The 27,119-nt window shown below is 34.4% G+C and overlaps 2 non-coding genes across 2 annotated transcripts; one reads left to right on the forward strand and one right to left on the reverse strand.

The window, feature by feature from the left end:
* Window positions 1-6,680: 6,680 nt before the first annotated feature.
* Window positions 6,681-6,784, forward strand: LOC127899000 (small nucleolar RNA R71). The gene has a single exon (XR_008050768.1). It is a non-coding gene; the product is annotated as a small nucleolar RNA R71 (small nucleolar RNA).
* A 19,458-nt stretch (window positions 6,785-26,242) lies between these two features.
* Window positions 26,243-26,351, reverse strand: LOC127898975 (small nucleolar RNA R71). Its single transcript, XR_008050743.1, has one exon. It is a non-coding gene; the product is annotated as a small nucleolar RNA R71 (small nucleolar RNA).
* Window positions 26,352-27,119: the final 768 nt, after the last annotated feature.

Genomic DNA, 27,119 nt, shown 5'->3' on the forward strand with positions numbered 1-27,119 from the left:
ATGAAATAGTTTTTTATTGCATGGTTAAGAAATGCGATAAAGCCATCATAAAAGTTATTGACATTTAACAAACCGATGGGTTTCTGGTGAATGTGTAGATGGGCCCAAGATGCTAGTGTCATAAGTGCCTCTAGTGTTGCAAGATCTCCTGGAAGGAAAATAAAAGCATCAGCATAATTAAGCATTTCAGTTATTCTTTCTTGCATACCTGAGACGACTAACTCTTCTCCAGTTGATGAGTCAGACGAACTGCCCAATGGTTTTAGGACTCTTGGGATGATGCCTAACACTTGACTTCCTCTGATAAAAGCTGCTTCTGAGACCATTTTTGATAACCCTCGATTACCTCCTCCATACACCAAGTGTAATTTTCTCGCTGCTATGCTTCGACCAAGATCTATGGCTGCCTCAACGAACTCTTTATGTTTGCCATAGGTAAATCCAGAAAGCACACAAATGTTCTTGAATTGTCTATTGGGAGTAGCTGCCATTGTGATACTTCTCGAAAACAATTTGTGAGTGCTTGACAAAAAAGAAATCACATTTAAGAGTCTTGGTGATAGTGGGTCATGGTTGTGTATGAGGTAATATGTCAGTGTCAAATAACGCGTAAAGCACGTGGCTCGCAAGTCAAAAAGAAAACAGTAAAAAGGAAAAAGCAAACAGTAATAAAATTATTAAAGACAATAATGCAAACAATAAGACAATAGTGAAATAAAATAACAATAAAGTAAAAGGATATTTACAGGTAGTTGCGACTGTGGCTCACATCTTCCTCTGGTTTTACGTCCAGAAACGGCTTGAACGCCCTCTATGGGTCGAGGATAGGCTTCCTATCCAGTTTTCTTATAAACTGGCAAATAGGGTCGTTTATAGTCAGATTCCCGAGACTATATCGTGCATGCTCTTTCTGGAATAACGGCCATAACTGGAGAATCGCTCCTTGCACATATCCACTGGGATGCGTTTCAAGAGACAAAAGGATATCATCCAATGACTCCTTATTCAAGCCATCCCTAATGAATTGAATCTTATCTTCCCTGTTATCAGACACCATTCCTAAAGAACATGGGTTTTTATTGCAACTCATTCTGGCACACTTATGACAAGCAACAGAAATTCTTCGAGCTCGTCGTTTTCTTGCATAATTTCCTTTACCACAACCAGGCATGTATGCAATAAATTTTGGAGGTAACTCACCTGCCGATCGTACTTTAGCCTCGATTAACCAACGGATGTCAGCAGGTATGTTATTCCTCATGAGTAATCGCATGCGTTCGGACCGAGCTTTATAGATCGTAAGGAGGGCATTCTGAGGAAGTGAAGGGAATCGCTTGTGAAGCTTCGCTAGAATCTCGTTTCTGTCCATACCTTCGCCTCAGAATATCAGTTATTATGGGAAACTGAAGTAACCGACTTGATTGTCACGGAGTACCGTTATCCGCCATTTCACCGGGGTAACAAACTAAAGCACACAAATAGAAAAACAAATTAAAACACACAAAGAAAATTAAAATCGTCCTCTTATTGAATTTACCTCAAGCTCCAACTGGATGTCGTAAACACTTCTCTCAATGTCTCTGAGTTGGTGTTCTAAACCCTCAACATAGGCTACTAACTCTGGTGGTTGTAGAGCCCAAATGCGATGTGTTTTACAAAATTGAATCTGTCTTTTGAGATGAGTTTTGACACGTTGAAGTGGTTTAAGAATGTTCAGGAGGAACGGTCTAAGTATGAGACTCATGATTAAAAATGATAAGAGAAAACTTAATGGTAAAATAAACACACTTATGCAAAAACAATTTCAATTAGTAAAAGAATAATAATAAAAAGAAAGAAAGAAAAATCAAATCAACGAAAAGAAAAAAAATCAATTCAAATTTGGTGGGTCACTCAAATTTATTTCGGTGTCTTCATTATGTGGTTGGTACTCTAGATATGGCTTTAATCTTTGACCATTAACTTTAAACGTGACACCATTCTTTGGGTCTTTAATTTCAATTGCCCCATGTGGAAAAACAGTATGAACAATAAATGGGCCAGACCAACGAGAACGTAACTTACCTGGGAATAGGTGCAAGCGAGAATTGAATAAAAGCACTTTCTGACCTGGAGTGAACGATTTTCTCATAATTTGCTTATCATGGAAGACTTTCATTCGTTGCTTGTAAATCTTGGCATTTTCGTACGCGTCATTGCGAATTTCTTCAAGTTCTGCCAGCTGCAATCTTCTTTCTGAGCTAGCTTGCTGCATGTCAAAATTGAATTTCTTGATGGCCCAATATGCACGATGCTCGAGTTCCACAGGTAGGTGGCAAGCTTTTCCATACACTAGCCTGTAGGGTGACATCCCAATCGGGGTCTTGAAAGCCGTTCTATATGCCCATAAGGCATCATCAAGTCTTAATGACCAATCTTTTCTGTCCGGCCTCACCGTTTTTTCTAATATGTGCTTTATTTCTCGATTGGAGATCTCAACTTGGCCACTGGTTTGCGGATGATACGGGGTCGCCACTTTGTGTGTGATTGAATACTTTGTCAAAAGAGCTTTGAATGCTTTGTTACAAAAGTGGGCACCACCATCACTGATTATTGCTCGAGGGAATCCAAAGCGCGAGACAATGTTGCTTTTCAAAAATCCTATCACCACCTTGTGATCATTGGTCCTACATGGAATTGCTTCTACCCATTTTGAGACGCAGTCAACACCAACCAATATGTATTGATGGCCAAAAGAAGGGGGAAAGGGTCCCATGAAGTCGATACCCCATACGTCAAAAATCTCAACCACTAAAATTGGATTTAGTGGCATCATGTTCCTTCGTGTAATGCTCCCCATTCGTTGACACCTATCACATGAAGAACAGAAAGTGTAAGCGTCTCGAAATATAGATGGCCAATAGAAACCACATTGTAAAACTTTAGTCGCTATCTTCTTAGCACTGAAATGGCCTCCACAAGCTTGTTCATGGCAGAATGAAAGGATATTCTGAATTTCACTTTCTGGGACACATCGTCTAACAATTTGATCCGCACAATACTTGAACAAATACGGGTCATCCCAAAAGAAATTCTTTATCTCTGCAAAGAATTTAGCCTTGTCTTGCTTGGTCCAATGCTCTGGAAGTTTACCTGTAACAAGATAATTAACTATATCAGCATACCAAGGTAATACTTCCACACTCATTAATTGTTCATCTGGAAATGACTCATTTAATGGTAATTGTTCTATAATTGTGTCAAAATGGAGACGAGAGAGGTGGTCCGCCACAACATTTTCTGTCCCTTTTTTATCTTTGAATTCCAAGTCAAATTCCTGCAAAAGTAACACCCAACGAATTAGTCTGGCTTTTGCATCTTTCTTTGTGAGAAGATATTTAAGAGCAGCATGATCTGTGAATATAATTATTTTACAACCAATGAGATATGATCGAAATTTTTCCAATGCAAACACTACTGCTAGCATTTCTTTTTCAGTAGTTGAATAGTTCAACTGTGCATCATTCAATGTCATACTAGCATAGTAAATAACAAGGGGAATTCGATCAACTCTTTGTCCTAATACTGCTCCTACTGCATAATCAGATGCATCACACATGAGCTCAAATGGTAATTTCCAGTTCGGGGCCTGAATGATGGGTGATGATGTCAACAATTGCTTTAATTTTTCAAAAGCCATAAGACATGAATCATTAAAGATAAAAGGTACATCCTTAGCAAGTAAATTGCATAAGGGTCTAGAAACTTTGCTAAAATCTTTAATGAAACGTCTATAGAAACCAGCATGCCCAAGGAAAGATCTTACTTCTCTGACTGTTTTGGGTGGAGGAAGATTAGAAATGAGATCCACCTTGGCTTTGTCAACCTCAATACCTTTGCTCGAAATGATGTGACCGAGAACAATACCTTGTTTTACCATAAAATGACATTTCTCCCAATTTAAGATCAAGTTCTTCTCGATACATCTCTGCAGAACTAGTGTTAGATGATGTAAACATTGATCAAATGAATCACCAAAGACAGAAAAGTCATCCATAAAGACTTCAAGAAATCGTTCAACCATATCAGAAAAAATGCTTAGCATGCATCGTTGAAATGTAGCAGGTGCATTGCATAATCCAAATGGCATTCTCCTATATGCAAATGTGCCAAAAGGGCAAGTGAAAGTAGTTTTCTCTTGATCTTTTGGTGCTATGGGAATCTGATTATATCCTGAGTAGCCATCTAGAAAGCAATAAAATTCATAGCCTGCTAATCTATCAAGCATTTGATCAATAAATGGTAAAGGAAAATGGTCTTTACGTGTGACAGAATTCAACTTTCTATAATCAATGCATACACGCCATCCTGTAGTTACTCTAGTGGGTATCAATTCATTATCAGCATTGGTAACTACTGTGACTCCTGACTTTTTAGGGACAACTTGTACAGGACTGACCCATGAACTATCAGAAATTGGGTAAATGATACCTGCATCTAATAGCTTAAGGACCTCAGTTCTAACAACTTCTTTCATGTTAGGATTTAACCGACGTTGCATCTCCCTAGTAGTTTTAGCATTTTCATCAAGGTGAATGTAATGCATGCAATCTACTGGGTTTATACCTTTAATATCTGCTATGGTCCATCCTAATGCTTCTTTGTGCTCTTTTAAAACATCCAACAACTTACCTTTTTGTTCGTCATTTAGGGATGATGAGATGATTACCGGCAGAGTACTTTCTTCTCCCAAAAACGCATATTCCAAAGTGTTGGGCAATGGTTTGAGCTCGAGTTTCGGTGGTGATTCTGATGATGGAATGAGTTGCTTCTCTGATGGTGCTAGTTGCTCAACTCTTGACTTCCATTTATTAGTGTCCATAGATGGTGCTGAGTCAAGCAGGGCATTGACCTCATCAACCGATCTGTCAATATCAAAATCAAAACCAAAGTGAGTTAAACATGTTTGTAAAGGATCATCACTAAGGTTTGAAAGAAAAGTGTCATCAACTAATGCTTCGATTAAATCCACATCAACAATTCCATCATCTGCACTGTGAGGTTGTTTGGCAATGTTGAAGATGTTCAGCTCCATAGTCATGTTGCCGAAGGACAACTGCATATTTCCAGTTCTACATTGAATGTGAGCATCCGCAGTTGCCAAGAAAGGTCGGCCTAGAATAATGGGGATGTGCTTCCTTGAATCCTGTATTGGTTGAGTGTCAATTACAATGAAGTCAACAGGAAAATAAAATTTGTCTACCTGGATAAGCACGTCCTCCACAATACCACGAGGTATTTTTGTGGACCGATCTGCAAGTTGTAACACCACTGGAGTTGGGTGTAATTCTCCCAGTCCAAGTTTCACAAACACAGAGTAAGGCAATAAATTTACACTAGCTCCTAAATCCAACAAAGCATTCTCAATTGTGTGGTTCCCTATACTACATGAGATAGTGGGGGAGCCTGGGTCTTTGCATTTTAAAGGAATTTTATGTTGGAGTATAGAACTAACGTTTTCTGTTAAAAATGCCTTCTTTTGAACATGCATGTTTCTCTTTTTAGTACACAAATCTTTAAGAAACTTGGCATAAGATGGAACTTGCTTTATAGCATCAAGTAAAGGGATGTTAACACTTACCTGTTTGAAGATTTCGAGAATCTCACCTGTAGATTTTCCCTTTTTTCCTTTCGCTAACCTCTGAGGAAATGGAGCTTTGGGAACGTATTCTCGTGGGTTGGCTTCTTCTCTCTCCTCCGGTGGTGAGTCCTCAACGTTTACAGGTACAATTTGATTTTCCTTTGTCACCGGCATCTCCACTTTGTTGTCGACTTCTTTTCCTTTTCGCAAGGTCATTACTGCTTTGACCTCTCCATGCTGCTGTGGTGAACTGGTACTTGCTTCATGCACTCCTTTAGGGTTAGGCACTGGTTGACTTGGAAACTTACCTTTCTCAATGGTCATTGCCAAGGTCTGAACTGAAGAAGCAAGTTGTCCCACCATCTTCTCGAGGCTTGAAACTGATTGGGCTTGTGAATTGAAGCCTGCTCTCAACTCATTTCGTAGTCCATCAATGGTGCGATTCTGTTGCTCAATCGTGGAGTGAGTAACATTCTTGAAATTTTGGAATGCATCCTCCCATGGTCTGGGTTGAGAGTAGTTCTGGTTCTGATTGTATGGTCTGAATGGGGGCTGAGAGGCTTGAGGAACTTGAGGAATTTGTTGCATTGGTGGAGCTGGAGCTGCTGGTCCATTCTGTTGGAATCCTTGAGACCATGAAAAATTGGGGTGGTCTCTCCATCCAGGGTTATATGTGTTGGAGTATGGGTTGTAATTTGATGGCTTTCTCATTACACCTATGGCATTGGCTTGATCTGAGTATGAGTCCTGGTCATGTGGTTTTGTTGATTTAGCAGTCGATAACGATGCTATTTGTCGAGCAAGACCTTCAACCATCTCCTTAACTTCTTTGATTCCCGAAGTTGACTCGCCAATTTGAAACTCATTTACTCCCTTAATTCGTCTAGTATTCCTGAGTGATCGACTCCGTTGTTGGGAATTATCCGCTTGTCGCTGGAAGAATTTCCAAATCTCTGATGCACTTTTTGACATTAGCTCTCCTCCACTTGTCGCCATTAGCCATTCTTGCACATTTGGCAATAATCCCTCCAAAAAGTATTGGCATTGGTGCCATTTCTCGTACCCATGATGTGGACACTTCAAGAGTAGCCCATTGAATCGCTCCCATGTTTCGAAAAATTGCTCGTCCTCTCTCTGGGTAAACTCCGAGATTTCCCTGCGAATAGCATTGGTTTTATGCACTGGGAAATATTTATTTAAAAATTTTGTAACCATTTGTTCCAATGATGAAATGCTATTGGCAGGTAAAGTATTTAACCATGAACGAGCTCTATCCTTTAAAGAAAATGGGAATAGTCTAAGTTTGACATCATCGTCTGAAAAATTTTCATATTTAAAAGTTTGACAAATGGCATGAAAATCATTCAGATGATTATATGGATCCTCATTTTCTAGGCCATAAAATGTGGGGAGACAATTTAGCACACTAGGTTTTAATTCGAAACTCCTAGCAGCTACATTTGGGTATCTTATGCATGATGTACTCAAATTAGCTAAGGGACTGAAGTAGTCCTTAAATGGCCTCTCTTGTGGTTGCAAATCCATTTTATTTTTAACGTGTTTGTGTGTGCGAAGTGTTTTTTCTAATTCAAGGTCTATAGGTTCAAGATTAGGTAATAATGACCTACGACCATGCATGCAAAATAAATAAAATAAAAATAAAGATGCAAACAAAACAAAAAATAAAGATGGGAACAAAACAAATAAAAATAAAGAAGATGGAGAAATTACGATACTAACCTTATTGCGCTATTACAACCTTTCTATAAAAATACACAAAAATAAATACGTGAAAGAAATTAACTAAATATTAAATTAATAAGATAAACAAAAAAAAATTACAAAGAAAAATAAATGGAAAATTAAATTACAGAATTTTAAAGAAGAGAAAAAGAAAAGAAATACTAACCTTTAAATGTAGATTCACTTTTTTTTTCTTTTTTTTAATAATAAAAAAAATACAAGAAAACAAATAAAAGAAATTATTCACAAAAATTAATTCTATGAATTAAAATTACTTACCTCCCCGGCAACGGCGCCAAAAACTTGTTGTGCAAATTTTAATGTACTCGCAAGCGCACGAATCTATTGTAGTATAGACTAATGGTGACGAGTGTCGATCCCACGAGGAGGTGGATTTTAATTGTGTATAGAATTAATTTTGTAAATGGGTTGTTGGATTTATGGTGGAAATGATTTGGTATATGCTAAAACTTAAATTAAAATGGCGAGAATAAATTATAAAATTGGAATTGCAATGGCGAGAATAAATTGAAGATAATTCTATTGAAATGACGTACTTGGGTATCTGGATCCGTATCAACATGCATCATGGGCTAAATAATCCGTATTAATGCCAATTAAATCATGAGGGGGGAATCCACACCTCATGAACCACGCTCTAATCAATATGGTGCTAAGGGCTTATCGTGCCAAATAATAATAACCTTATACTAGAGAGCCGGTGTAACCAAGGCGGTATCTAGACAAGACTATTATTATTTGTCGACGAGAAGTCAAAACATCCACAAAAATTAGAGGGGAAGAGAAAATAAATTTACCAAATTAAGCCCATGACACATGTTGAGACTTCACCTTCAACCCAAGCTTGAAAGAAAATTAGCCACTCATAATTGAACTAGGGGCAAAATGGGAATTTATTAAAATACGAAGAAAATACAAGATGGAGAAGGAATTACAGAAAACAGAGTCCAAAAATGGATTCAGAGATATCAAATTAGGGGGGGGAGGCCCCCTTTTTATAGATACATGGAGTAAATCATGGCCATCGGATTAAAAACAGTTTGGACGCTCAGGATTGCGCCACGTCATCAGTCAACAGTCCACGGTTTGACCACGCGGATGAACAGTAACACGGTTTGGTTGAAAATAATCCTGTGTAATGCATGCACCGTACGCGAGATTTTTCGTCCACTGATATGCTGCCACGTCACCATCAACAGTACATAAGAATTTTAGTCCAACAGGATCGTGACACCTCATCAGTCAATGCCACATCATCGGTCAATGCCACGTCATCATCCGTCTATGTGAACAGTGTCGTGAACAGTAACGTATACAGTACCGTACACGTGAATAGTACCGTACACGTGAATAGTGCCATTTTTCCTTTTATGCTCCTCCTAAGGTTTTCGACCGTCCTGAGTTCAAAAGTGATGTCCGTTTTGCCGTCTGATCTCTCCTTTATTGTGAAATGACTATAATGCCCCTAAAATACATAAAATACTTAATTAAAATAAAACACATGTAATTAAATTACAAGAAGGTTAAATATATAAAAGTAAGGGTTGTTAGTAAGACTTAAAATGTAAAATGACGGTTTTCTCCTTTATAAATATGCATTTTCTAACACTCAACACACCCCCCAACCAGCTTATTGCTAGTCCCTAGCAAATAAAGCGAAAACAAAATTCAAACACTCGTAGCCCAGCACACACGATGACAACGGCACGCGCAGCCCGCGCGGCGGTAGCCCAGCAGGTCGCACCACACACTACAGTAGCTCAGCAGGTCGCACCACACACTGCAGTAGCTCGCTCGCTTTCACTCTCTCTCTGAAGGCACACACAGCAGCAACAACCCCTCTCTTTCACGCTCGTTTAGTCGCTCTCACTTTCTCCGTCTCTGGTCCCCATCTCACCCTCCAATCTAAATTATTGTCATTGCAGCCACGTTCAGCAGTTGCCATCGCGCCGGCAGCTGAGACAATGAGTTGAGATTCCACTTTTTAATTTTTTCATTAATTTTTTGTCTGAATTAGATTAATCAAATACTCAAATTAATTGAGTTGTGAGTAATACTGTAATAAGTTAATTTGCCCCGCATCCCCTAAAGAAGGTAAGCAACTCCATTTTTAGGGTTCATGTAGTAGTTGTCTTGCCTGAATCGCCTTAGTAATCATAAGGTCGGTTTTCTCAAGAAGGGTAACTTCGATCTTTTGGCATTTTCAGTGCTTCTTCCAAATCTCTCTTCACTGTAGCTTGCTTCTGCATGTGATTAGAGGGCCAAGAATTTATCTTAAGGGCGAATCATATTATGTTTCATTTCTCTGTTTGACCCTTTTAACTTTTGAATTTCAACATTATGCGTTTTGTGTTCCGTTAGTTGTTTTATCAAATACATAGGCCTCTGGGCTTTAGACACTAGTGTTTAAAATTGCCATCTAGTTTTTATGGTATCTTTGAGCAGGGGTTTCGCTTCATTTGCTTGAATATATAAAAGATCAGTTTTCATTGTCATGCATCAAAAAAAAAAAAAAAGGCACTTTGGCCAATGGTACCTCAGGAGGTCAAAGCCAAAGCTTCCAAAGACAATGTTCCCACAATCGATGTGACTCAGTTTGGTTACTTTAAGGTTTTGGGTAAGGGCCTTTTGCTAGAGAACCAACGCGTTGTGGTGAAGCGTTTCCAAAACAGCCAAGAAGAAAATTAAAAAAGCTGGTGGGTCTGTTGTGTTTACTGCTTAGTTTTATTGTTATTACTTTTATAAATTTTTTTTCTGATATTTTGGTTTCAGCTTTTGAGTATTTGACTATATAGTTTTGGATATTTATGTTATCATCGGAAACTTTTCGCTTTATATTAAGACCTGTTATTGATTAATAATAATAATAATAATATTTTACAGAAAATGTTTTAATTTCTTTCTTCCATTCGGCACTCGTAGTATTTATTTGATTCAATTTCTATCATGGTGTGTTGATTATGCAGATGATACGATACTACCTTGCTCCTTTACTTATGCTTGATTCCTTATACTAGAAACATACCTCTAGTAGAGTTGCCATTTATCTACTTTATTGTTGTAAAATCTGTTATAAAATGTATAATCAATCATTCATTTAAACTCTCTTTATACGCTTAAAATCTGAATTCATGTATGAGGTGTTAGTGTCAATGTTGTTGATCATTTCAATAAGTAGTGCCAATTTATAATGACCTTGGTGCATTTCTATTCAGTCAGTAAACTTTTGTCATTTAAGTTGTTTATTTGTTTAACAAATGTATAACTAGTTTCTACAAATTTACTGTGTGTATAATAGATGATTCAAAATCTTGGCATAGAGGAAAGTGAGGTTTCTGAGGTAAATAGGGTACTTTACAAAAGCTATACCACATTAATGGCTGGTCTAAGATACATTATATATGTAAGTTTAAATGCACTATTATTTATATACATATCCTTGCAAAAAAAAAAAAACCAATAAAAGCAGTTTCATAAACTGATGTAAATGCTGTTATTATTGTTAATAGCCTGCTATGACTTCAACAATGATGACTATCATAGGTAACATTATTTTCCTTTCTAATTCATCTGAAAGTGTTAATTTGCAGGGGCTATTTCTACCATAGAACATCAACAAGACAGCCCCTGTAAATTTCTAGTGGCTGTTTTCACTGCACAACAACCCCTACAGATTTCCTGGGGCTGTTTTGTTGCTATTCTAAAGTCAAAACAACTCCTATAATTTTTTTGGACTATTTTGCAATGAAAATACTTTTGAGGATTGTTGAGGAAGGAGGGGAATGAGAGCAGTAGTTTTTTAGAAGGCTTGATGAGAGTTTCATAAATTTGACAAGTTTTATGAGATTAAAGTGAAAGAAGTTTATGCTAAGGCTGAAAGTTTGAGTGGGCAAATGGATGTTTTGATTGCAGATTTCTGTTGTTTGATTATAAAAAATAGGAAGTTTTTAATTAGATTGACTTAGATGTTTTGTTTTCTGTGACTTGTAGCAGGTTATCCAACATGGCTTCTTCAGACAACTTAAGCTAAGGTTTTTTATTTCTATAACTTTCAGTATTATTGTAATCTTATTGTTTTATTAGTTGTTGAAACATCCTTCAATTGCTCTGTTTAACTACTCACAATCAAATTTTTTCCATAATCTATTTCCATACTAATTGATTTATGTTGTTGTAGGTGGGAAAAAAATGAAGCTGCAGATGGATGTTGAGTGATGTTCTTGTGCTTCTTTTTGGTGGAAACTAAATTAGTACTTTGTGGTTGTTGAAAACTTAATTTAGTACTTATATTTTTCTTTTCCAAATAGTGGTGTAGTTGAATCATGTGAATTTGAGTGATGTATTTGAGATGTTTATTATGTGAATTATATTGTGACATTTTATATATTTAATATATTTTGAGCTTTCTTTTGGTTGTAAAACATTCAGGAAAAATATAATTAGAATAAAAAAATTTATTAACCAATCCTGCATAACATTATTAAATACTGACACTAAATATTTAAATTGACATGAATAATTTTGATATTATCGAGCTAACTTGTTATTGATACTATAGTCACATAAATCACTAACATGTAAATAGTATTATCAAATATTAACACTATCGTATCATTATTTTGGTGATACTATAGTGACATGAATTACTGATACAAAAATCACTGACACTAAAAATTAGTGTCAGGGTGTTCTGCCTTGAGCATTACTGACACAATTAATAAGTGTCAGGAAAAGTACTTACTGACTCTAATTTAGTGTCGGTAAAGCCTATTTTTGTAGTAGTGAGTAGTGGTAGATATCTTAAATTTTTTTTTTATCTCAAATTTCATCTCAAAAGATGTTTTATTTATTGAGTGGTTGGTATGTGATTTTTAATAAGATATAAGTGAATTAATTATATTATCTTACCAAACACTTGATAAATGTCAGTTTTTTAAGATAAAAACTTTTTAAAGTGTAGAACTATACAATCGCTTATGTTAACTACCTGTCAATTTTTCGTCGACTTCTTGTTAGTGCAACAATAGAGCATGCAGGGACATTTATGTTCAAAATATGGGCAATGTGTTGCCGAAATGATATAATTTCATAGTACTCACAACACAAGCAATTACATCAGAACCGTCTATTCCTCACTACACCACAGTTTTAAAATAAAAAAAATTTAGACCATTCGTCACAGTCTTCACCGTCTATACTAAAGTTAATGCAAAATTTATTTAAAATCTTCCTTCGAAGAATACATTGCTCTAAATGGCGTCAACGAGTTTGTTTACTAGATAACGAATCAAAAAATTCTAACTCGAGGTATTTATATATCCATGTATTGCATGCATGCAATCATAACCTGACCTAATCTTGCCAACTTCAAATTTAATTAATTAATTAGCAGTAGTGAGTTTATATCGTTTAAAGTAATGGACGAGGAGTACAAAAAGTTCGAATGGGGTATCCAACCATGCAAAAGCCACAGGTAAGTAACAAAGAGTCCAATGAAGCCAAGCTTGACATTATTGAAATCTTCATCGCTGGCTCATCCAATCACTAAAAATTCACTCACTGACATAAAAAGAATCTATTCATTTGAAAAAAAGAGTTAGAAGCTATTGACTTTCATACTCGCTGTCGCTATTTTTAATTAGTTAAAAAATCCGGAGTTAAGGGTCTTAATGGTGTCAAATTTAATTTTATTGGACTCCAATCCAATGCCCAGTGGTGTGGCCAGTGACAGTGGATGGTGGTGTGTAGCAGGCGACTATGAGTATTTTAGTTTCTTTAGATAAATAAAATTAATTAATTTAATAATAAAAAATTATAAAAATATTTTATTTTACAATACATTCTGTGCAACACCAAATGTTAGGGCTGGGCAATTTCAGATTTGAATCGGAGGCTGAATCCGATCGGATTCGGGATGGGTACGGATTGGATTCGAATTTCAGCCCCTTTTGACAATTTTCACAAAAAAAATCATGAAATCTATAGTTAATGAAACCACAAGTCCTTAGGCAATTCTTTCATTAGCTTTATTATCAGAACCTCAGGGTGTCGAATCAGCTCGTCTTTTCTTGATCTACTCATTAGAGGCCAACCATTCAAGTCGTTACTCGTTAGACAATCATGCAGTAAAGGACACGAACCTTACACAATGTACATTTACCAGCAAATCTCTCCGGCATCAAAGTCGACACGGTGAGGTTTAGATGCGGCAGGGCAATCTGCGAAGACGTGGTTGAGTTTGTTTGGTTTGTGTAACCGGCGGCGTGGTCTCGATGTGGGTCTGGTTGTCGGTGGCGTGCGTTTGGTTTGTGGTTTCTCTGGGTTAGCGCTTGTGATGGTCGTGGCTGCTGCTGATTTGAGAAGATGAAATTAGGGATTTCACATTTGTGTGTTGCGGCTGTTTTTCTTTTTCTTTTTCTTTTTTTTTTCCCCTCTAAATAGCACTACTGTTACTGTAGCTGTGAATCCCATGGGATTATTCGGATCAACCTAAATCCGATCCAATTTGAATCAAATCCAATTGGATGATACAAATCATATTCAATCGGATTTAAAATCAAATATGAATTCAATCCGAATTTGTATAGATAACATCGGATCTATCTGAATCCGATCTTATGTCCAGCCTTACCAAACGTGGTTCTTTATTAAATTTTAATTCATCCATTCTATTTTATATCATATAAGATGTGGTGTGTATGTGATGAACATTGAAGGAAGATTTTTTTTTTTAACTGATTAAGCATCAGGTTATTGTATTACACAGAGATATATACAACTGCTATGACAGCAGATAATTACACTGATATTTACAATTAGATATATATACATGGGACTTAAATTATTATATTTTTAATCTATGAAGCACATGCCCAGCCAAATACCCCTCACGGAGGAGGGATGTCTCTACTCCACTCGCATTTCGCACATGGGACTTATATTATTACATTTTTAGTCTATGAAGCACATGCCCAGCCAAATACCCCTCACGGAGGAGAGATGTCTCTACTCCACTCGCATTTCGCAAGGGAGAAAGACGTTGTAAGTAGTCTCCACACAATTATATTTAATTGAGGAAGGTTGAGTCCGTGGGGACTTGAACCATTGCCTTCATAGTCATGCTTAACTTTAAGGGCAATAGTTCACCACTGAGCTATAAGTCCAAGTGGGCATTGAAGGAAGCTTTAAGGAAGGTCAAGTTTACTCTCTCTCAGCTGGTATTTAGTTGGCTTGCTTATAATGTAGCCGCTCATGTCATACAGCCTTTTTTATTTTTTATTTTTAAAATTTATTGCCTGTTGGATGGCTTTTCTAATGTCTGTATTAACGAGAATAATATTTAAATTATGGCCGAAAAAATTACTTTAAAATATTTAATGTCTGTATTAGTGACAATAATATTTAAATTAGTGTAGATCAAATAGATCATAAATGATATATATATATATATATATATATATATATTATTTTTTTTCCATCCAACTTTTGGATAGTTTTATAATTATTAATAGTACCAAATGTCATTATCAATTATCAAAATTGCTGTTGTCAATATTATTAGTTCTAGTGACTGATACTAATAGTACAATGATACTAATAATACAATCTGTACTTCATTTTAGACACATATAATGTATCATATATGTGAACACTGATTGGAAGATACTCACAAATAATCTCTTGCACCAGTTACTTAATAAAAACTTATAATAAATTAATTAAATTATTACATGTAACATATTTGGTATTGAGTTATTAGTGCTATTATAATTAATGACAGTATAACACTTGACTTTATTATTGATGTTGCTAATAACATAGCTATCATTATTAGTCATTTTAACTATGATTAAACTAAAATAAACTTGTGAATTTTTTATGATATCATTTTTTCATCGAACGTGGATATTGTCTATATGAAATTATTTTTCATAATAGTAAAATTTTTAATAATGTTTCTATATAATCTAATTTAATGTGTTTATAGTATGTGTCTATAGTCTAAATTGAACTTTTAGCCCCACTTGAAAATCATTTGGTTAAGCCAATAAAAAACACTTTTAAAAAAAATTTCTTAATAATATAATTCATTATATGTTAGGTATTATAGCAATTGTTTTCGATGTTGTATTGTGCCGATGAACCAAATTAACAATGTAACTAGACAACTATAATTTTAGTGCAACAACTATGATTAAATAATTTATATTTAATTGCATTTATGATCATATGATTTAAGCATGATTGTTAAAATTTTAAAGAAACTAAATTAATTTTAGTAATATTGCACATATAAATAGATGTTATATCATTTGTGTATTAGTTCATGATGTAAAATTTGACGTGCAATCAACTGTTAAAAATTTATTACACTATTAATAGATACTAAAACAAATTACCACAAAACTATAACAATTAAAAAAAAAAAGAAGGGAGATATCAATTAAGTTACAAATTATATATCCAATTATATAAGAATATTGGTGAGTAAATTTATATTAATGTTACATTAATAATAAATAGAAAAGTAAATTAGGTTTGAAGAGGGTAGCATGATTCGTTCGTGCTGTTACAAAATTATTCTAGATCTAGTATCTCACAAATAATAAAATCAAATATCACTCAAACATTAAAACTAAAAATAAGTGTAATATTACTTAGAATAAGAATTTAAATTAATTTGTATTAATATAGAGATAGTAATTATGGATGGCAATGGATACCATCCAATGAGAGTTTGTCATCAACAAACTAATGCCTACAAAGAATTTAAATTATCAAACCACGTGCAACTTGCTTAATTTTTTTTTAAACAAACTTGCCTGCTGTAAGTTTTAATAATTATCAAATTCACCTACAGCACGCAATAGGTTTTTAGCATGTTCCCACAATTAAAATTTCAAACATTAAAAAATTATTTAAATAATACATTAAAATTTATAATAATAATAAATTTATAACATTAGCTTAAAAAATCTGCATAAATTACTCAACTCTAGATTTTATCAAAGTAAATGAGAAATTAAAGTTTCAACATTAAAATAAATACACAAAATGTATCAATCTACAACAAAAATATTTCAGTTGTAGGCAAATCATCATCACTAAGATCAATACCTTACTTCAACTTTTAAATAATATCCAAGTATTGCCAACAATATTAACAAATCAATTTGGACAACTAAAGTTAATAATTAATTAAAAAATAAAAATTAACTTTAGTAAGCAATCATTAAGTTGAAGTCACTAAAGCAAAATGAATAAAATTAATCAAACTAAAATAAAATATCAGTAATATTAAACCTGAAAATTATAAAATTTCTACTTACACACACAGACTCACACACACACACACGCATACACACTAGAAGGAGTAAGGTATGCGGCTACAGTGAGTGAGGTTAGGTTTAGAAATTCGTAGGGTTAGCTAACGTATATTTATGATTAAATTTTTAATTAATTTTCATGATTAAAATTAGAAAATCAATAATTACAAAAAGAGCACGGACATCCATTGAATTTTTTCTCAATACTAAACCTATCCTCTACCCATAGTGGATTTCAATTTAAAATACTAAACCCAAGCATAACAAGTAAAATTACCTGTAGCAAGCAGTCATTTAGGAGTGAATTTGGGCAGATTTATGGATTTGCGGGTAATTTTGCCATCCCTAATTAGTAATGTAAAATGTAAAAGGTTTCATTTTGGTGGCCAATTACTACCTAAATGAAAATCTCATTAATCAAATTTTTATTATTTTATTCATTATTTAATACTTTCTTAAGAAAATCTTACTGAAATTTTTTATTATTTTATTATTATTTAATACTTTCCTTAAAAAAATCTTACTAAAAATAAAAATACTCTCATTGAGACATTTCTAAGGACCCTAGTTGCTCTCCTCAACAAGCATACACACTTAGTCACGTCAAACCCTCACTCGCCACCATGTAGTAGTCTCTGCCATCTTCATTCCACATGAATCAGCCACCAGCCGTCACCATTCCACACATTATGTGCGCAACATGTAATTACCTACAACGGGTTTTTGCGAGTGAATTTGGGTGGATTAATGGATTTGCGGGTAAGTTTATCATCTATAATTAGTAATGCAAAATGTAAAAGGTTTCATCTAGGCGGCCAATTACTGCTTAAATTAAAATCTTATTAATCAATTTTTTATTATTTTATTTATTATTTAATACTGTCTTAAAAGAATCTTACTGAAAATAAAAATACTCTCATTGAGACATTTCTTTGGACCCTAGCTGCTCTCGTCAACAACCATACAGGCTCAGTCACATCAAGCCCTCACCTCCCACCACGCAGTCGTCTTCGTCGTCTTTGTTCCACACGAATTAGCCACCATCTGTCATCGTTCCACACATTCTGTGCGCACAAATTCTTATAGGTGGACATTGTATCATTTCATAATGCTCTATCAGTGCCAAACAACTTTTAAAAAAGAAAACTGAAACTTGGGATATTTTCGGAGGTTAATTTATTTTCTTTCACCTAAGCGTATAATCAAATTTTGAATTTTATTTTTTCTATGAACGATATTATCATTATCATTGAAAGGAAATTTAGATATATTACAAATAGATGCAGGCAATTTTAACCTAAAACTGATTAATTAAGAAACTAAATTAATTTTCTGAAAAAATTAAATTAATTTTCTGAAAATATTGTTCACAGTACTTTTCACAATGACTGTTCACGATTATTATTCATGGTTACTGTTCATCTTGCATAAAAAATATTGATTTTTGAAAACACAATAAAATTGTAGAAATTAAATGGCACGAAGATTTTTACGTGGTTTGATTAATTAATTCTACATCCACGAGGCCATGCTCAGATGAAAAGCAATTCACTAAGTTGAGATGTTACAACTCATGGATTTACCAAACTTAAGACTCTCACTTACAGTTTATCACCATACAGCTTACTCAACCTTAAACTGAATCTGTTTCTCTTAAATAATTGCTACCCTTCTTGATCTACGATCCTCAAGGCACTTCTTAAAGTGATCAATAGGAATTCTTTAATTCTTCAATGTCTAGTAATTTAAGATCTACATAGACTCTTCACAGAGATGAAAAGAAATAGTCTCGTTACAAAACTTCGAATGGAGAAGATAAGAAAAGAAATCAACGCAACGTCATGTGGCAAATCCGAATTCTCTAGGGAAGAGGCCCAATTTTATTTCTTTGCTTTATGCTATGTGTTGTGCAAGCAATTGTGAAATACCTATCTTTATATAGGCACTAGGGTTTCACAAAAGGCACAAGTCTTAAAAAACTTCGATTCTTTTCAAATAAGAGTTTCTTTCCTCTTATAATTCCTATGAATCTAAATATGAATAAATTTGATATTCTTACCTTATTTGTTTCCCAAAAAATATCTAGAACATTTAATAAACTTCTTGTTTGAACCAACTTCTTGCTCTGAATAAATCTTACGTGCCAATTAGAATCCCATCATTAATTAACTTGCTAAATTAGACATCTAATTAAATTAAAAAATAAATATTCCTAATAAATTGGAATATCACTAAATTAAGGAATCAATTAATTAATTCCTACTACAAGATATGTAATAAATAAAATTCTAATTTAACTATACTTTCCATAAGATACCAACTCTATAAATAATGGACTCAACAATCATATCGTTGGTTGCTCTTCAAAGTCAATGACAACAAGTAATCTTTTTGCAACATTTTTATCGTCATAGGAAGCAACATATTATATAATAATATTTCAAAGAATTTCATAATTTGATTCTTCTTTTAATTAAAAAAATGTTTTTGATTCGATGTTGTAAACATTGTTGAACTGCAAATCACTCAAGTATTGATTTTAGTCCCCCAGGATCCACTCTTAATCTTAATGATCTCTAATAAGTCCATGAAGAAATTGATCTTGATGATTTTGATATGAGAAAACAATATCTAGCCACTGCACAGAGAAAGTAGAATCAAACAAACACTTCAACATCCACTGTGAAGATCTCTATCTTTCTATTTACAAGATAAAATAGCCATAGAGCAAATCTTGAGGCCTTTTATACAAATAAAAATCAATCTGGAAAGATCCCTCGGCTGTCAGCACTTTGTTTCTGGGTTTGTTACCACAACCCAAAATCTTTCCACTCACGTAAAGGCTATAATAGCCATTCGAACTTGCTAAAGGACAGATGTAAGGCTCCAATCCATTCTTTTAAACAAAACGGCAAACAACGATGGTATATGATAAAGCAATACATGCGATACATCACCTATATTGTTTAGGGTTAAATTCACTGTACCCCCACTAGAGTGACTATCTTCAAAATACCCCCCAAGGATATGAAAACATCACTCTACCCCTCAATTGTCGTGATCTTCCCGTTAAAGTAACGAGCTTAAAGGGTAAAATCATATTTTTTAACAAACACCGTAACAAGCATTAGCCTAGAGAATTGTGACATGTCAAATCAAGGCAGCCTTTCAACCACTCCCTAAAGTTTTATAATTTTATATAGGGTAATATAAAATAAGTTATTTTCAAAATATTTAATGAGAAAATATATAAGTGGTTAAACGTAAAAAGAGCAGAGGGTCCCTTGCTCTTAGCGCGAACCATCATCTTCTTCACATTTTAGAGAGAGAAACTTTGAAACAGAGCATCAAAATATTGGTCATAAAGAAAACATTTTTTGTTCGAAAGACAAAAAAAAAGTGACCATTGGAGAGTGGTTGCTGGTAACAACAACCTTACGATGGCAGAGGTAAGGAATTTTTTTTTTCATTCAATTATTTCCATTAAAATGGGTTTAGCAGAGTTTCAGGGGAATGCAGGACAATATTAACTAGAAGAATAACCTGTTTATATGAAAAATTTGTGCTATTGTTGTTATTATTTGAAGATAAATAGGTTTAAACCCTAGTCTTAGTTAATTAGAGCATTTTGTTTTCATTGTACCATTAATAGTTTATAGTATTTCCTTTACAAATAAGTTGCTGCTGGAGATTTAAAAAAGTGGTTGTTTAGGTTTTGGTGATGGATATTTTGGTTTTGCTTTAAATTTTAGATATCATGTCTACAATGCCTACTCTGGTTCTGATATTTATAATGCTTTTATTATCACATTTGTAGTTGAGGGTGAAAGGCATTGTCAGCTTTCTTGGTGAAACTTTTGAGGTTGGCCTCATTGACCCTGACTTTCTAAGTAGAGTTATTCTTATCAATGCTGCAATGAAAAGAATGATTGGGAGAAATAGTTATAGAGATGAGAGATTCATCATTCAAGTTACACTGCCATGGAATGGGAAGAAGGGTACAATAGATAATGATCATGAGGTATATCAGATATGGCAGTTGTACAATGAGAAGAAGTTTACAGAGATTGTGTTTAACATGACCATCATACCACTTAATGTGACGAATGTAATTAAAAGGAGGTTGCTTGAGGATGATATAGAAGATGTTGCTAATGGGCCTGATGCCGAACCTCAGAGTGTGTTATCTGTGTTTCAGAGGCAACCAACCGACAATGTTAAAGCACAACAACAGGTGCATGCAACTGCTACTGGAAAAAGAGGTGGTAAAAGAAAGTCAGTGGCAAAAAAAAGTTCAAGAAAAATTTCAAAGACTAAATTTTGTGGGGTCTCCATTTTAGAACCAGAGTTTACGCCTGAAGCCACCATTACAGCAGAAGATACAGTGCAAACAAAAATCACAACTGAATTTGAAGTTAAAGCAGAAGCTAAAAATTCTGAAATACAAACCACAACTGAACCCACCACTGCAGCAGAACCTGAGCTCGCAACACAAATCACATAAGAACCCACCACTGCAGCAGAAGATACAGTGCAAACAGAAACCACAATCAAATTTGAAGTTAAAGCAGAAGCTGAAAATTCTGAAACACAGACCACACCAGAACCCACTACTGCAGCAGAACCTAAGACCAGCAACAATAGTACCACTTCAGTTTGACAAAACCCTATATCAATGCCTACATTTAACTATCCTTCAGGTGATGGTGGTCCAGAAAAGGGTGTTGATGAGGGTGAGACTGACTGTGTACACCTTTCACAACATAGTGATCACTTATCTGATTTTCATGTTGTTGATGAAGGCGTGGATGACTTTGCAGGCGAAGCTGAAGAAGATGCATCTCATACATCTAGAAGATGAACAACTACACATTCTCAAACAAAAGAACCAACTGATCATGCAGAAGATACAATACATACAGATGATTTACCATTAGAGATTGTGTAAACTCAACCTTGTAAAAGAAATAAGAAAAACATCAGCAAGTCACCTGTTACTATCACTCATTCACATAGGCAAGCTAACAAGAGAAAGGTCGTTGTTGTCCAAATTAGAGCTTCTCAAAGGATTGCAAATTAAAGGAGGCCACGTATTGAAGCCGTTGAGCATGATAAGAAGACTGTAAAGAAGAAGAGAAATACCAACTTTGTAGATTTTTGAGCAAGTCATGAGCAGGCCCAAGGCAACTAGAAAAAGTAAATCACGGAGCCTGAATGATAGTGCTGGCCCAATAAGACATGCGGACGAAGATGATGAGATGCCACCAGCTGAGGAAATGGACTTCCACATGTAGTCTGAATCAGAAGATGACATGTGTAGAGCCACAAGAACATCTAACAGTCAGCTTGAAGACGAAGTTCAAAACGAAGAAGATGATGACTTACTTGATGGATATAAAAGTGACAATGGTGACTATAGGCCACTTTCAGACTCAAAGGATGAGCATCCATTTAGCAAGATGTCTTATACATTGGGTGGGCAAATGTTCAGGGAGGGTACAAAACCAATAGAATTTAGAAAGGAAATGGTGTTAAAAAATTTTAGAAAATTTGCGTGGGTTCTGAAGGATTACTGTATTCAACACAGTTTCAGGGGTATAATGATCAAGTTAGAGAAAAAAAGGATTTTGTGTGGCTGCTATGTAGATAAATGCCCATTTAGAGTATATGCTGCAATTCAAAACTGGGGCAAGTACTTTCAGATTCGGATTTTGCACAACATACACACCTGTGAAGGCCTCGATAACAATCCTGAGGTAACTGAAGCTTGGATAGCCAGAAAGTACCGCTATAGAGTGCTTGCTGATCAAGGATAGGTATTGACACACTTGTATATGATCTAAAAAAAAATTGCATGGGGTGACCGCTGCTCCACAAAAGGTTTATAGGGCAAGGAGAAGAATTTTAAAATCAGCTGCTGGTGGTGACCATGTTGAGAGCTTCAAGTCATTGTGGGATTATACAAATGTCATCAAACAGCAAATGCCTGGGGCATTGGCCTTGTTGAAGGTGACAAAGCGAGACACACCTGCTGATAAGTACAGGTTTTAAAGGTTTATGGTGAGCTTCCAAGGCCTTAGAGATGGGTTTAAGGAGGGTTGTAGGCCATTCATAGGGCTTAATGACTGTTACTTGAAAGGGTCATTTGAAGGTGTGCTGCTATCAGCAGTAAGTTTGGATGCAAATCAATGCATATTTCCCATTGCAATTTTTGTTTGTGAATATGAGAATATAGATAATTGGACTTGGTTTTTGGGCCACCTGCAAGAGTATTTAGCTGATGACAGGTACGTGACAAATCTTGGATAGCCAGAAAGTACAGCTATATAGTGCTTGCTGATCAAGGATAGGTGTTGACACACTTGTAGATGATCTAAAAAAAAAGTGCATGGGGTGATCGTTGCTCCACTAAAGGTTTATAGGGCAAGGAGAAGAATTTTAAAATCAGCTGCTGGTGGTGACCATGTTGAGAGCTTCAAGTCATTGTGGGATTATACAAATGTCATCAAACAGCAAATGCCTGGGGCATTGGCCTTGTTGAAGGTGACAAAGCGAGACACACCTGCTGATAAGTACAGGTTTCAAAGGTTTATGGTGAGCTTCCAAGGCCTTAGAGATGGGTTCAAGGAGGGTTGTAGGCCATTCATAGGGCTTAATGGCTGTTACTTGAAAGGGTTGATTAGTATTAAAAATTGTTTAATTATCAAGCGATAATATGTTATTTTATGCTTATGTTATAATTTATATTTGTGTTTATGTAATATATTATGAATTATTAATTATGTTTTAAATATATTTAATATTGTGTATTTTTATGTGTTTATTAGGAAAATTATTAATTTCACGTACTTCGAGGCTCCAAACAGATAAACGGAGGTCAAATTTGGATTCCGGAGGTCCGAAAACCTTAAGATCAGTCAAGATCAACTTAAAATTGGGCTTGAGTAAAAAAAGTTGACTTTTCCTGTTGACCGAGCACTGATTGGATGATGAAATGAGCTTACAATAGATATGAGTGCATGGGATAACTGGCAATCTTGACTAAATCTCAACCGTTCATGATTCAATGGCCATGATTGTGCCACGTGGCAATGGTTGGTGAAGCAAGTTGGAGGATCCGAATCTTTGTATTCGAGTCGACCCGATCCACCCATTAACCCGCCAAATCTCAACCGTTCTTTGAGCAAATCGGACGAGTCAAATGATGCCATGTGTGATGTTGACTTTTTAAGTTTGACCAGCCATTGGATCTTGATCTAAGGGTTGTGAGGAGCACATACATGAAGCCTATGATGGACCGCAAAATACTGGATTATGAATTTATTTTTCTATAAATGGGGCCTCATTTTTATGTTTTAATCATCTCTCTACATCTCTCTTCTTCTCAAATTCTCTCCATCTCCTTGTAATCTTGATTTCCAGGTGTGTTTTTAATATTTTGTATAATTATTTTCATTAATAAAATTAGTTTTATTTCCAATTTTAGTTGTTTTTATTTCTTTTAATTATAAGTAATTCAATTTTACTACTTCTTTTTATTTTAATTATGCTTAACTAAATAATATTAGTTAGGGGAAGGTGAAACTCTTAAGAAATAAATATGATTTAATCAAATTCTATGTTTAATTTTATAAATTAAATTATTTTCTATTTAATTTTATACATGTTTTATATTTTGAAATTTTGATTTATTGTAGACAAACAAATGAATTTGGCACAATAAATTCTTAAGATCTTAATATAAGGCATGGTGAAATGGTATTTTGATTTATTGTAGACAAATTAAATTTTGGCACAATAAATACTTAATCCATCATAAAATTAAAGGGAAAATAATAATAATTTGTATAATTAATCTTTTGAGTAATAAATCTAAAACAAATTGGCAAAAAGAATTTATTAAGTTTTATTTATTTCTAAGAGTGGATCCATAACCCTAACTAGTTCAATTCCATAGTTTCATTTAAATTAAGTTGTTTATATTCAAGTTTTAATTTCAATTTTTAGATAAAATAAAATAAACTAATTAAATCTTTTCTCTGTGGATCGACCTCGAACTCACCGAGTTATAATACAACAAGACACTCTTATACTTGAGAGTTAAAATTTACTTTTAAGTTGTGTCAAGTTTTTGGCGTTGTTGCCGGGGAAAAGTTTTTTATTTGGTTTGTTTTTCCGTTTTTTATTTTTCTCTTATATGTAAAATTTTGTTTGCCCCCTTTTTCTTTTCTTAAATTCTCTTTTGTCCCCATATCTTTCATAATTCTTGTTTCACCCCAATAATTTCCGTTTCTAGCCCAATCTTCTGGTAATTACGTTCGAACCCCGACATCTTTCAACTGTTTCACTTTCATCCCAAATTGCTAATTCTAAACTTCTAAAAATTACAGTTTGACCATAAAATTAAAAATAATTTGCAATAGAATCTCTAGACGAAATTCCTCAACATAATCAAGACTTGGACATATTTGGACATACTTTGGACATATTTGGACATATTTGGATTTATTTTGGACCAAACTAACTTTAACTACTAACTCTAATTACTAACTCTTAACTTACTAACTGCTAACTCCTAACTTTTATTTAATTTCAGTTATTTAATTTTCTGTATTTATTTTATTTCGTATTTATTTATTTGTTTTTACTTTATTGGTGGGTTTAACCACCAAACTAACTACTAACTCTTAACTTTTATTTTCAGTTATTTAATTTTCAGTATTTATTTAATTTTGTATTTTTTTAATTGGTGGGTTCAACCACCATTTTTTTATTTTGCATTTATTTATTTATTATTATTATTATTATTTTTACTTTGTTGGTGGGTTCAACCACCATTTTTCTTTCTTTTTCTTTTTCTTTCATTTGCATTTATTTTATACTTAATTTATTGTTAATTGGTGGGTTCAACCACCAAAACTATTATTTAATTTTCTTTTGTACACTTATATTATTTGTTTTTTTTAATTTTGTTATCAATTTGTGTAAATATTATCTTTATAACATAACCCTTGCATGAGACGTTGGTCTCGATCTTCAAGTGGCAGGTTAATTCGTAGATCTCAATCTCCACCACCAATCATGGATGAGAATGAAGGCGAAACCGTTTTGGGCGAACTTAACCCTCAAATTGATCAGGGAGACAACCAATCTCAACATGGGCATGATCAGAATCAACCAAGGACTCTGAGAGACTACATGAATCCAACCAGAACCGGAGCACCGTCGTGTATAGTATTTCCTCCAGAAGCATCTCGATTCAACTTTAAATCAGGTATTATCCAACTTTTACCAACATTTCATGGTTTAGAATCTGAGAATCCGTACTTGCATCTAAGAGATTTTGAGGAAGTTTGTAATACATACACAGACCAAAATTGTAGCATGAACATAATTAGATTAAAGCTTTTTCCTTTTTCATTAAAAGATAAAGCTAAAACTTGGCTACAAAACCTTAGATCTGGATCAGTAAGAACTTGGAATAACATGCAAGAACAGTTTTTGAAAAAATTCTTTCCACCTCATAGAACAAATTCTTTTAAAAGGCAAATCACTTCTTTCACTCAAAAAAATAGAGAAACATTATACCAATGTTGGGATAGGTTTAAAGAGTTGCTTAACATATGCCCACATCATGGTTTTGAAACTTGGCGAGTAGTCACTTACTTCTATGAGGGCTTAATACCCCAAAGTAGACAGGTTGTTGAAATGATGTGCAATGGTGAATTTAGGGATAAAAAGCCTGAAGATGCACTAGATTACCTTGACCAATTAGCTGAAAATGCACAACATTGTGATACTGTTGGAACTTTTGAATTGACAAATAAGCAACAATCATCTCCATCTAGTGGAGGAATCCATAACCTTAGGGAAGATCATGATTTACAAGCAAAATTTGCATCCCTAGTTAGGAAAGTTGAAGCTTTGGAGCATAAAAAGAGTGATCAAGTAAAATCTGTTCAAGAAATTGCATGTAACATATGTAATTTGAATTATCATTTCACTCAAGAGTGTCCAACTTTGCCTGCACTTAAAGAATGTCTAAATGATCAAGCTGATGTCATTAACACTTTCAATAAACCAAACCCATATTCACATACTTATAATCCTGGTTGGAGAAATCATCCGAATTTCAGTTGGAGGAATAATAATAATGCACAATCTTCACAAGCACCACCTCTACAAAATTTTCAAAATCCTCAGCCTTATGCACCATATGTTCCACCACCCTGGAAAAATCTGGAAGACACAATGCATTCATTCATCAGAAAGCAAGATGCTATTAACAATCAAAATGCACAAACTTTTTCTGATTTGAAAGATACTCTTGCTAAAATTGCTTCTGCACTCACCATTCAAGAAAAAGGAAAATTTCCAGCCCAACCACAACCAAATCCTAAAATTCAACA

The sequence above is a fragment of the Citrus sinensis genome, chromosome 7, assembly GCF_022201045.2.
Source record: "Citrus sinensis cultivar Valencia sweet orange chromosome 7, DVS_A1.0, whole genome shotgun sequence".
In the NCBI taxonomy this organism is placed as follows: domain Eukaryota; kingdom Viridiplantae; phylum Streptophyta; class Magnoliopsida; order Sapindales; family Rutaceae; genus Citrus; species Citrus sinensis.